Source organism: Arachis ipaensis, chromosome B02, assembly GCF_000816755.2.
Source record: "Arachis ipaensis cultivar K30076 chromosome B02, Araip1.1, whole genome shotgun sequence".
Classification (NCBI taxonomy): Eukaryota; Viridiplantae; Streptophyta; class Magnoliopsida; order Fabales; family Fabaceae; genus Arachis; species Arachis ipaensis.
The window spans coordinates 15,172,419-15,183,535 of record NC_029786.2 but is presented as its reverse complement, the minus strand read 5'-3'; positions in this window follow the sequence as shown (position 1 = coordinate 15,183,535).

Sequence of the window (11,117 nt, the reverse complement as noted above, 5' to 3'; positions counted from 1 at the left end):
TTGAACACAACATTGTCAAAATATTGAAATAAGAAAAAATATTTTTTAATTAATATACTTTTTGATATGTTAATTAAATTATTAGAATTTTATTAATATAATTAACTTTAAATACTAAATTCATTTATATTTAATTTTTTAATATTTTTGTGTATTAATTTTGTTTCTACTAATAAAATTTTCTGGGTCTCTTACTAATTACACAGTTTACAGTATTTACTGTTGACTAGTTCTTAAAGTACGAATTTGTAGCCTAATAATGCAATCATTGACACCAAACTAGTGTAGGAATATAATTTGATACGTAGTCAGAGTCTTTTGAATACCTAACTCTATTGAGCACTCCCTTTAATATCAAAGATTTAACATACTCTTGTATATATTGTGTTGAGGATCCCACATACAATATTTTTGTGAAAGAAAATATACATATAAAATAATTACGTACTATGTATAATATCAAAATATATAAAAAAAAATGATAATAAATACTTATTTTAAATTTAGCATACCACAAGTTTTGCATTTGAACACTAACATGCTCCATGTAGGACAACATTCTAAATATTTATTTTTAATGGTAGTTATTACATAACAAACAATAGTAAATGGATTAAACATATAAGTAGGTCAAATAATGAGTAATAACATGCATTTACAATAAAAGCAACATAGACACGATGTTAAAAACTAAAGTGAGTGTTGTACTTACTCATTTTCAAAAGACACTATTTTCAAGAGGCCTTCTTGAATAACAAGTTCACTTTTTTTATTAAGAGATTCGTCTTCTTGATGATTTTTGTAACGACCCAATTTCTGGTACGTCATGATCATACTAGAAACTGAGCACTACCAACTTGTCTTCCTAATTATTATCTATTATTTATTATATGAGCCTGATTCATTGTTAAAGGTGTAGTTATTTTGCGAGGTACTTTTTTTTATTTAAATATTTGGATTAATAAACAGAATCATTCATAATCAATTCACAAATAATAACAGATAAAACAGTTATAAACAACCACACATAAATACATCTCAAGCAGTTGACAACATTTAGTTATCCAGCCTTTATTAGAGTATAAACTTTTAGTTAAAACATCCCTAGATATAGCTAGATAATAACTATATACATATATACATACAACATCCCAAGCCCTGACCTATTCAAGAAGTCCCTAAGCTGGCGCCCAGGCTAGCCTAGACTCTATACTCACCTAGTCCCTCTAAACTACTAAAGTGAGGGAAGGTACGTTCTAAGTCTTCAAAACTCAAGTCAGGTGGAATATCATCAAAAGGTAAAACATCATCTTCTACTCTTCTACACGATCAGACATTGCCATATGATGTCTCTCAGGTACCTCATCAAGTAGCCACATAACAGGAGTCTCGTACACAAGATTTAGGTTAAAGTTTGCATACAAACGGGGTGCAGATGTTGGCTGGTCTCATAGTATATACATATAAATAGAGAACGAGATTCACACTAGACTCAGAAGACTACCTAGAGTGGAATCCTCTTTACGAATGGTCATCAGCGAATTACGGAAGGGTACTCATGCTTCCATCTGAAGGGGGAAGGGAGAGAGAAGGGGTAAGAACTGGGGACTTCTTAGTAGGGTCGGGGTTATTAGTTAAGTTTATTAATTCGGTGTTGTTTATCAAAAAAATAGCAAAATACAGAGAAGCAATAAACAAAAGATACAGATGAGCAGAGAAAGTAGAGAAAACGAAAAATGGAACACAAACAGAAAAATACAAGAAAATAAAATACAGACACAGAGAATAGAATATAAAAAAAGAAAACATACATTCATACAACAATCATAACAGAGGAAATGCACAACCAAGTATGATGCATGTCTAGCCCTAGCGCAAGTAATGAGCTCATTTGTCGGTTACATACCCGCTCCCGACATTACTCGGAGTCTTCTGACCAGGTAAGGCTTCCCTGTTGGCAATACCCATCGCAAGAGTCCTTTGACTTGCGGGGCCACCCACTGCAAGAGCCCTTTGACTTGCAGGGCGGCACTAGCAACCTACTGCAAGAGTCATTTGACTTGCAGGGTGGAGCTAGTCTGCCCAACACACTCACTGTAAGAGTCCTTTGACTTACAGGAGCACACACACACTCACTATAAGAGTCCTTTGACTTACAGGAGCATATGCTAGTTATGTGTTCTCTCGATACCTCTGTAAGAGTTCTCTGAGTTACAGAATAGCATTATAGCTAAGTATCCCAGGAAAGCGCTCTCAGTGGTCATACCACCATCTATCTAATTTCCTCAGTGCAGTATATGATCATACAAATAACTCTGGAATTGCCTTAATGTAACAAATGACCTTTCAACAGGCCCTCTGCTTGTTCTCTAATCTCTTTATCATATTATTCTTATCTCTTTGTCTCTTTACTTTGCTCTGATTACTCTTTTCTCTTTGTCTCTTTACTCTGCTATAATTTTTTCTGTTTAACATATGTATCTATAACTTACGTAAATTTCGATATGAATAGTTAGCCTGTCCCAAGTATAGGTTCATTAAGTCTATACATAAATAGTTTAACTTTTCATATTATACTTAACCCTAGGCACAACTCAAGAACTAACTATGTTGCTCCTAGTTCGTTCACTAGTCTCTGCTGTTTTCTGTCATTAAAACTTTACAGACTTTGTCTTCGATTTTTATCTCTTCTTTAACTTTTTATCTTTCTTTTGTCTTTACCTCACTAATATGTTATTACCACTCCCTAAGTATTTTATGAAGGTAATTATGAGATTCTGCGCTTAAAGTTGTCTTTCTAAAGCTTTATGAAAAACTGTCATTTCCGTATTATTTTATTATTTTTATTAAAATATTGATGGTTTCAGTGGCTAAGAGAAGAGGGGGTTGAATCTTAGCCCCCTTTTTGCTTGCTAACACTTGCTGGACTTAGAGGAGACTTTTCTGTTTTTAGCTCATCACTTCACACGAGACTTTTTCTTTTGTCTCGTCCCTAGCCACGAGACTTTTCTTTTTGTCTCGTCCCTTGGCACGAGATAGTTTTGGTTTTTGCTCCTGTGCAGTAGAAACAGAAATGGAGTAGAGAAGAGAAGAAGATTACACCCAGATATATCCTGGTTCAGCTGCTAAGTGCAGTGTAGCCTACATCCAGTCTCCATCACAAACATGATGGAATTTCACTATAATCAATCTGATTACAAACTGTAAAGTGCTAACCCAACTTACAAGGGGATTCCCACAGAATCATGAAACACAACATAGATGAACAAAGAAACTCTAAGACATCTATGGCTTTTTCTTTTAATTTTGCACTCTCTGTCTTTTTTCGCTCTATGGCTTTTTCATACAAACCTCACTGTTTGCCTTTTTCCATGAGACTCAAGACATGACAAAATTAAACAGAAAAATACAAAACAGAATACATTGAAGGAGAAGAAAATCTGTAAGCTTAGGTAGCTCTGAGAATCCTGTGCCTTGCACTCTCAATGCTTACTTCTAACTCCTTGCTTCAACCAGTGGCTGTTCTCCCTTTTTATAGAAGAGAGAAGCCTCCACACTTGAAGCCAAAAACCCAAGCCAACTTCTTCTTCCTTCAAGAAACTGGTTCGGCCACACAGAGAGAGAAGAGATAACCATGCAATAACCAACATGCAATTACCTCTAGTCCTTCCTTGGTCATCATTCTTCATCAATCTGAGCTCTCCATCCTTGGCTTGCTCTCCAAGATAGATTTCTGGTCCTTGATGCTTCATGATGATGATGACTTCATCTGCTTCAATCTCTGCCTCTACCATCACTTCGCCACTCTAGCTACTTCCTGTGGTGGTTGAGCAGAATCAAAGACAAGTCATCCTCAAAGAATCTCACCCTGCTGGCCGAGATCTTCTTCTTCCTTTTTGAGCATGGAGAAGCCAAGATTACCTCACCAAATCTATCCAAAATTGGTGAAAATCGATTAATAATTTTGTAATTACTTATTTTTAATAATGTTTAGTCATCACAAATATTAATTTAGAGTTTTCCAAACTCATCAATCTCCCCCTTGATGACAAACATTATTAAAATTGAAATGGAAAGAAATTTAAAAATTGAGTATGAGAACTCCCTTTGAAGATTGAATTTCTCCCCTTTCAAAATGTCACATGGCTCCCCCTTGATATATGCTATTCTTACCAAGGGAAGTACTAACCTGTAACAAATTAATCAAGCTTCAAAAAACATTGTTATTCAACATATTAATTTTGAAATGTTGAATGCTTGATTTATGAGCAGATTTTGAATGATATACAAAACTTACTTGCTATCACAAGTTTGATTTTCTGCTCAAACAACATTGGAAAATGATTTTGCTGTTCAAATATTTTTCACTAAATCAGAGCAATCATGGTTATGGTGGAAAAATATTTTTCATCAACATGATATATTCTTTCCAAACACAGCAACTTTCATTATTTCAAACTTAAAGGAACTGCCAAAAATAAATCCAATCATCAATCATTCTATCAAGGTCATTCAAATATCTTACAAACACATATATCACCAAGATAATCATCAGGTAATGGCAGTAAATAAAGTGGAGCCGAATGCTAAATTATCAAGACATCATCAAATCAAAACATAATCCTAATGCATTTTCATAATGCATTATCCATCATCAACAAGGGTGATCATGAATTCTCAAAGAGAATTTCATCCCCTGTTTTCTAGTTTCAATTTTGGATCATTTCCTCCCCCTTTTGGCATCAAGGGGCATTATGTACCTGCAGCAAATGAGCATTGGTAATACAGCAAAATATTCATAAGATGCCAAATATGTCAAAGTATTAAGGAGCAGTGAGTATCAAGTCATGCTACTACAAAAGAAAGATTGAGCCTAATCATGCCAATATCAAATAACATAAAACAACAATCATCAATCATCTGATAGATGAAAAGCAGAGTCCTCGGCGCATTCTTCACTATTATCGCCCAGATCCTCCTTAAGAGTTGCTAACATCAGGTCGACCCTTTCTTTGCAATTTTTCCAAGCTTTCTCGCTCTCAGAAGCTTGCTTGCGAGCCTCTTTGTTAAATTGAATCATCATGTCTGGCATGTTTGGGAATTCTCCCAAAATTTCTTTGATGGATTTGACTGTTTTGGAAGACTCTGGCCGGGTCTCATTGTCACTATCCGATGCAACAGATTTGCCCCCTTTGGTTCCCTTAGTCGCTCATCCTCCTCTGATTGAGGATACTTTGTTCTCTACTGCCTCATTCAACAGATCAACTTTAAAGTATTCAAAAATTCTAGTTAAAAACATACCATAAGGCAGGTTAGCCTTTTTGGTGCTTCTAACAGAATCCCACATATGCCTAATCATAATATAGCCAAAGGATATCGGAGTAGAGGTAACCAAAGCAAATAATATGAGACAGTCAGAAAATATTACTCGGTTGTGTGAGCCACTTTGGGGAGTCAGAATATGGGTGATGATTCAGTGAAGCAGAGAGTTGACTGGTCCTAGAGCTTTGTGGATTGGAATCATTCCCTGCAAGCCAGAAAGATTCTCGCAAATGTGCTGAAGAACTGTTTTGTATGAAACACCGACTTGTGTATCCCATTTGTCTACCATGTAGGCTCGCGGTCCTTCATCCTTGAAGCCCAGGGCCACTCCAATGGTCTCAGAATCAAGGGCTATTTGAACCCTTTTGACATAGGAATGAAGAGTGCCGTCAATGAGTCGCATATTGGCGTAGAACTCTCGGACTAGGCCAGGATAGACTGGTTTCTGAATGAGAAGAAGAGGCTTCCAGTTGAGGAGTTCAAACAGAAAGGAGATGTTGATGCTTTTGTTAGTGAGAGTGTCGAGACTAACAAGGTAGGTGGCACACAAGTGACGTTTTTCCATAACCTCATTGTGAAACTCAAAGGAGGTACAAGAGTTGAATCTATTCGGATCAAAGTGGGAGTGAGTCTTGCCATACTTGTTTCTGAATTCCAAGGATTCCAAATTTGGAGGTTCGGTGGTGTCATTTAGCGCAAACCTCTTGGTCTTCTGTGAGCTTTTTCCGGGGGTAGTTCTCTTTGGTGATGAAGGTGGTGGTGAATGAGTGGGCGGGGTATGAGATTCGTCCTCTTCCTCAATGTGGGGCTCCTTATTTTTCCCGCTTCTTCTTCTTCCGGAACTCTTCTGTGCTATTACTTTCTTCCTCATAGCTTCGGTGTGCTTGGTTGGGGGTGAGGGAGAAGATGAAGAAGTAGAATGTATGTGAATATGAGTGTGGGTTTGAGGGGTTGATAGTTTTTGGGAGAGAAGGATTCTTTCATTCTTTCTTGGCGCGGTTTTCTTTTTCATGGTGATGGAAGAATGGAATATGAAAGGTGAGGTAACCGAATTGAGTGGGGGAGAGGGAAGGTGAGAAACACATTAAATGAGGACTGGAGAGAGAATTTGGTGGAAGTAATGACCATTAGTGGACGGTTAATGACCATTATGGTGTAGTTATTACCCAAAAATGATTTCCCTTTTTTTATTTTGAAATCAAAAATCTGAAAAGTTGTTGCCTTAAATCAAGTGATTAGATGGAGAGAGGGATTTGATTTGACAATAACCACTTCCAAAGATATGATGACACAGGAAGAAGATTCTTATTTGCATAGAGAGATAACTACCATAACGGCAAAGTGGGGTCAGGAATTATTAGGTGGGACCCAAAAATTTAAATCTGCGTTGCCTCCCCCTTGATCATAGCTCCTCCATCAAGCCTGCATTTTTATCTCATCCAAACCTACGAGACAAAACTGAACAGAGTTAAAAATTCACAAATTTTCAATGAAACTTAAATCAAACATTCCCAAACTTTTTCTCAAGGTACAGAATCTGTCTTCACAGAGGGGTTTTGTAAAAATATCAGCAATTTGGTCTTCAGATTTTACAAATTGAATATCAATAGTTCCCTTTTGCACATGTTCTCTAATGAAATGATATTTTATCTCAATGTGCTTAGTTCTTGAGTGCAGAACAGGATTTTTTGAAATGTTTATAGCACTCATATTATCACAAAATAAGGGTATACTATTGATTTTTAATTTGTAATCTTCCAATTGTGTTTTTAACCAAATTAATTGTGAGCAACATGCAGATGCGGAAATGTATTCTGCTTCAGCTGTGGATAAAGCCACTGTGGCTTGCTTTTTGCTTGACCACATATTAAGTGAGCTCCCAAGGAAGCAACACATGCCGGATGTGCTTCGTCTATCCACTCTATCTCCCGCAAAATCTGCATCACAAAACCCTACTGCACAAAAGTCATCAGATTTAGGATACCATAATCCAAAATTACAAGTCCCCTTAATGTATCTAATGATGCGTTTAACAGCCGTGAGATGGGATTCTTTTGGGTGAGATTGAAACCTTGAACTTACACCCACACTTTGGACAATATCCGGTCAAGAAGAGGTAAGGTACATAAGTGAACCTATCATTCCTCTATACCTTGTTTCATCCACATCTTGACCATCATCATCCTTTTCAAGTTTTGTATTAGGATGCATTGGAGTACCCATTGATTTGGAGTTTTCTAGGCCAAACTTTTTGATAAGCTCTTTTGCATACTTTCCTTGGTAAATAAAAGTACCACTAGGAGTTTGTTTAATTTGGAGGCCAAGAAAGAAAGTAAGCTCTCCCATTAAACTCATCTCAAACTCACTAGTCATGAGTTTTCCAAACTCTTCACACAAGGAAATGTTGGCCGATCCAAATACAATGTCATCAACATAAACTTGAACAAGGAGCATATCATCATTAGATGCTTTAATAAATAAAGTAGTGTCGGTGGTACCCCTTTGAAATTAATTTTCTAACAAGAAGGCACTCAGCCTTTCATACCAAGCTCTTGGAGCTTGTCTAAGACCATAAAGAGTCTTAGTTAGTTTGAAAACATGATTTGGAAACTCTTTATGTTCAAAACCGGGGGGTTGTGCCACATACACTTCTTTATCAATAAAGCCATTAAGGAAAGCACATTTAACATCCATTTGAAACATTTTGAAACCCTTATGGGCAGCATAGGCAAGAAGCAACCGAATTGCTTCCATTCTAGCTACCGGAGCAAAAGACTCATCAAAATCTATACCCTCTTCTTGATCATAACCTTGGGCTACTAATCTAGCCTTGTTACGAACAACTTGTCCATCCTCACCAAGTTTATTTTTAAATACCCACTTAGTACCCGTTACCTTCTTACCATCCGGATGAGGTACTAATATCCAAACCTCATTCTTGTCAAATTGTGCAAGCTCCTCTTGTATGGCCTTGACCCATGATGGATCTTCAAGAGCTTGTTTGACATTGTTGGACTCCATTTGTGACAAGAGAGCGAAGTTGCTAGGTTCGGTTTGCCTTTTGGTGGAGGATCTTGTTGTTACACCATGAGAGGGATCACCAATGATGAAGTTATGAGGATAACCCCTCATAGACTTCCATTCTCTAGGCTTTCGGACAGGTGTAGAGCTTTGATGAACTTCTGGTGGTCTCACTGTTTCAGTTGCTCGTGCCTGCTTAGGAGACAAAATGAAAATGTCTCCTCCAATCTGACGAGACAAAACCGGGCTGACAGATTCTTCATTTTGCACAGATTTGGAATTTTCTTTATTTGTTCCAGCCTCTTCACAATCTGAATCAATATCCTTCACAATACTGGGAATTAAGTTAGAATCACAAAAAGTAACATGTATGGATTCCTCTATGGTTCTATGCTCTTTGAGATAAACTCTATAGGCCTTGCTTGTGGTGGAATATCCAACAAACATTCCTTCATAGGATTTTGGATCAAACTTTCCAAGATTTTCTTTATTATTAAGCACAAAACATTTGCATCCAAAAACATGAAAGTACTTAAGATTTGGAGGGGTTCCCTTCCATAGCTCATGAAGGGTTTTCTTTAACCCTTTTCTAATGATTGTTCTATTCAAAATATAACATGCTGTGTTCACAGCTTCAGCCCACAAAAATTTAGGAATCTCATTTTCACATAGCATAGCCCTAGTCATCTCTTGAAGACTTTTATTCCTTCTTTCAACCACCCCATTTTGTTGGGGGGTTCTAGGGCATGAAAAATTATGAGAAATCCCTAAGTCATCACAGAATTTTTCAAAATCTTGATTTTCAAATTCTCTTCTGTGATCACTTCTCAAATGGACAATTTTCATATCCTTTTCATTTTGAATTTTCTTACAAATGGTGGAAAAATCATGAAAAGCATCATTCTTATGGACAAGGAAAAGTACCCAACCAAATCTAGAGTAATCATCTACCACCACAAGGCCATAGTATTTACCTCCTAAGCTTTGAGTTCTAGTAGAACCAAAAAGATCAATATGTAACATCTCCAATGGCCTTTTGGTTGAGATTCCATCTTTTGATTTAAAAGAAGATTTTACTTGTTTACCCAATTGACAAGCATCACAAGTAAGATCCTTATCAAACTTAATGTTTGGAATTCCTCTAACCAAGTTTCTTTTGACTAGCTTAGAAATTTGATACATGCTAGCATGTCCCAACTTTCTATGCCAAAGCCATTTTTCAGATTCAAAAGATGTAAAGCATGTTACATTTTGTTCCTTTAAATCCTCAAGAGTTAATCCATACACATTGTTGCATCTTTTAGCTTCAAAAAGAACATCCCCAGTTTTCTCACAAACAACTAAACAAACAAATTTCTTAAAAATAACTTCAAAACCCAAATCACATAATTGACTAACACTAAGTAAATTATGTTTCAAGCCATGTACAAGAAGGACATCATTTATACAAGATGAGAAACTTTTACCCACTTTCCCAACAGCCACAATTTTTCCTTTTGCATCATCACCGAATGTGACAAGTCCTCCATCATAGTCATCAAGCTTTATGAAGAAGGTTGTCTTTCCGGTCATATGCCTAGAGCATCCGCTATCCATATACCACATATTTTCTTTCCGTTTGGATGCTAGGCACACCTGATCTATGTGATCTGCCATGAGACAAGGCTGTGACTTGGTTTCGGATTCCTCATCATCATCATCCGAGTCATTTTCCAAATCTTTCCATGAGGCCATCAGTCCTTTCTTCTTTCCTCTTTTCGGCTTCTCCTCCTTCTTTAACTTGGGACAATCAGATTTAAAATGCCCCATTTCCTTGTAGTTGAAACAAGTTACTTTGCTAAGGTCTTTCTTCACTCTCCTTGAGCTGCTGCCTTTGCCTTTAAACTTCATCATTTTCCTGAATTTTTTGGCAAACAACACAAATTCATGTTCAGAGGAGTTATCACTGGATTCTTCATCTAGAGGGTTAGTCATAGAAGAAAAAACAATTCCTTTCTTTTTTGAATCCTTTTTTAAATAGGTGTTTTCAAAAGCAAGAAGATTTCCTCTCAAATCATCAAGTGTCATGGAATCTAAGCTACTGCTCTCAGAAATAATTAAAGCTTTTGTTCCCACTCTTTTGTGAGACATCTCAACACTCTTCTCACTAGCACAGATTCAGAATGTGTAATTCCCAGAGCATCTAAGCCAACAATGATGGCGTTGAACCGTTCGAATAGTTCATCAATGGACTCTCCTTCCTTCATTGCAAACATTTCATACTCTCTATTCAACATGTCTGTCCGAGTCTTCTTTACAATGGTGGTTCCTTCATGGGTGATTTGCAATTTGTCCCAGATTTCCTTTGCCGTTGTGCATCTTGATACCCGTCGGTACTCCTCGAAGCTGATAGCACAGTTGAGCAGATTAACTGCCTTGGCATTTAATTCTATTTTCTTCCTATCTTCCTCAGTCCATCTTGCTTCTGGTTTGAGAGAGACAACTCCTTCAGCACTTGTGGTAGTTGAAAATGGAGGCCCTTCCAGAATAATCTTCCAAAATCTGTAATCCACTACTTGTACAAATATCTTCATCATCTCCTTCCAATAGGTATAATTTTTCCCATTGAAAAGAGGAGGTCTGTTACTTGATTGACCTTCAGTCAGATTATAGGACACCACATTTGCGCCACTGTTTTCTGCCATGAGGATCTTTACTCCAAACTGCAAAGCTTGATCTCTTTGAGACCAAGCTCTGATACCAATTGATGGTTTCAGTGGCTAAGAGAAGGGGGG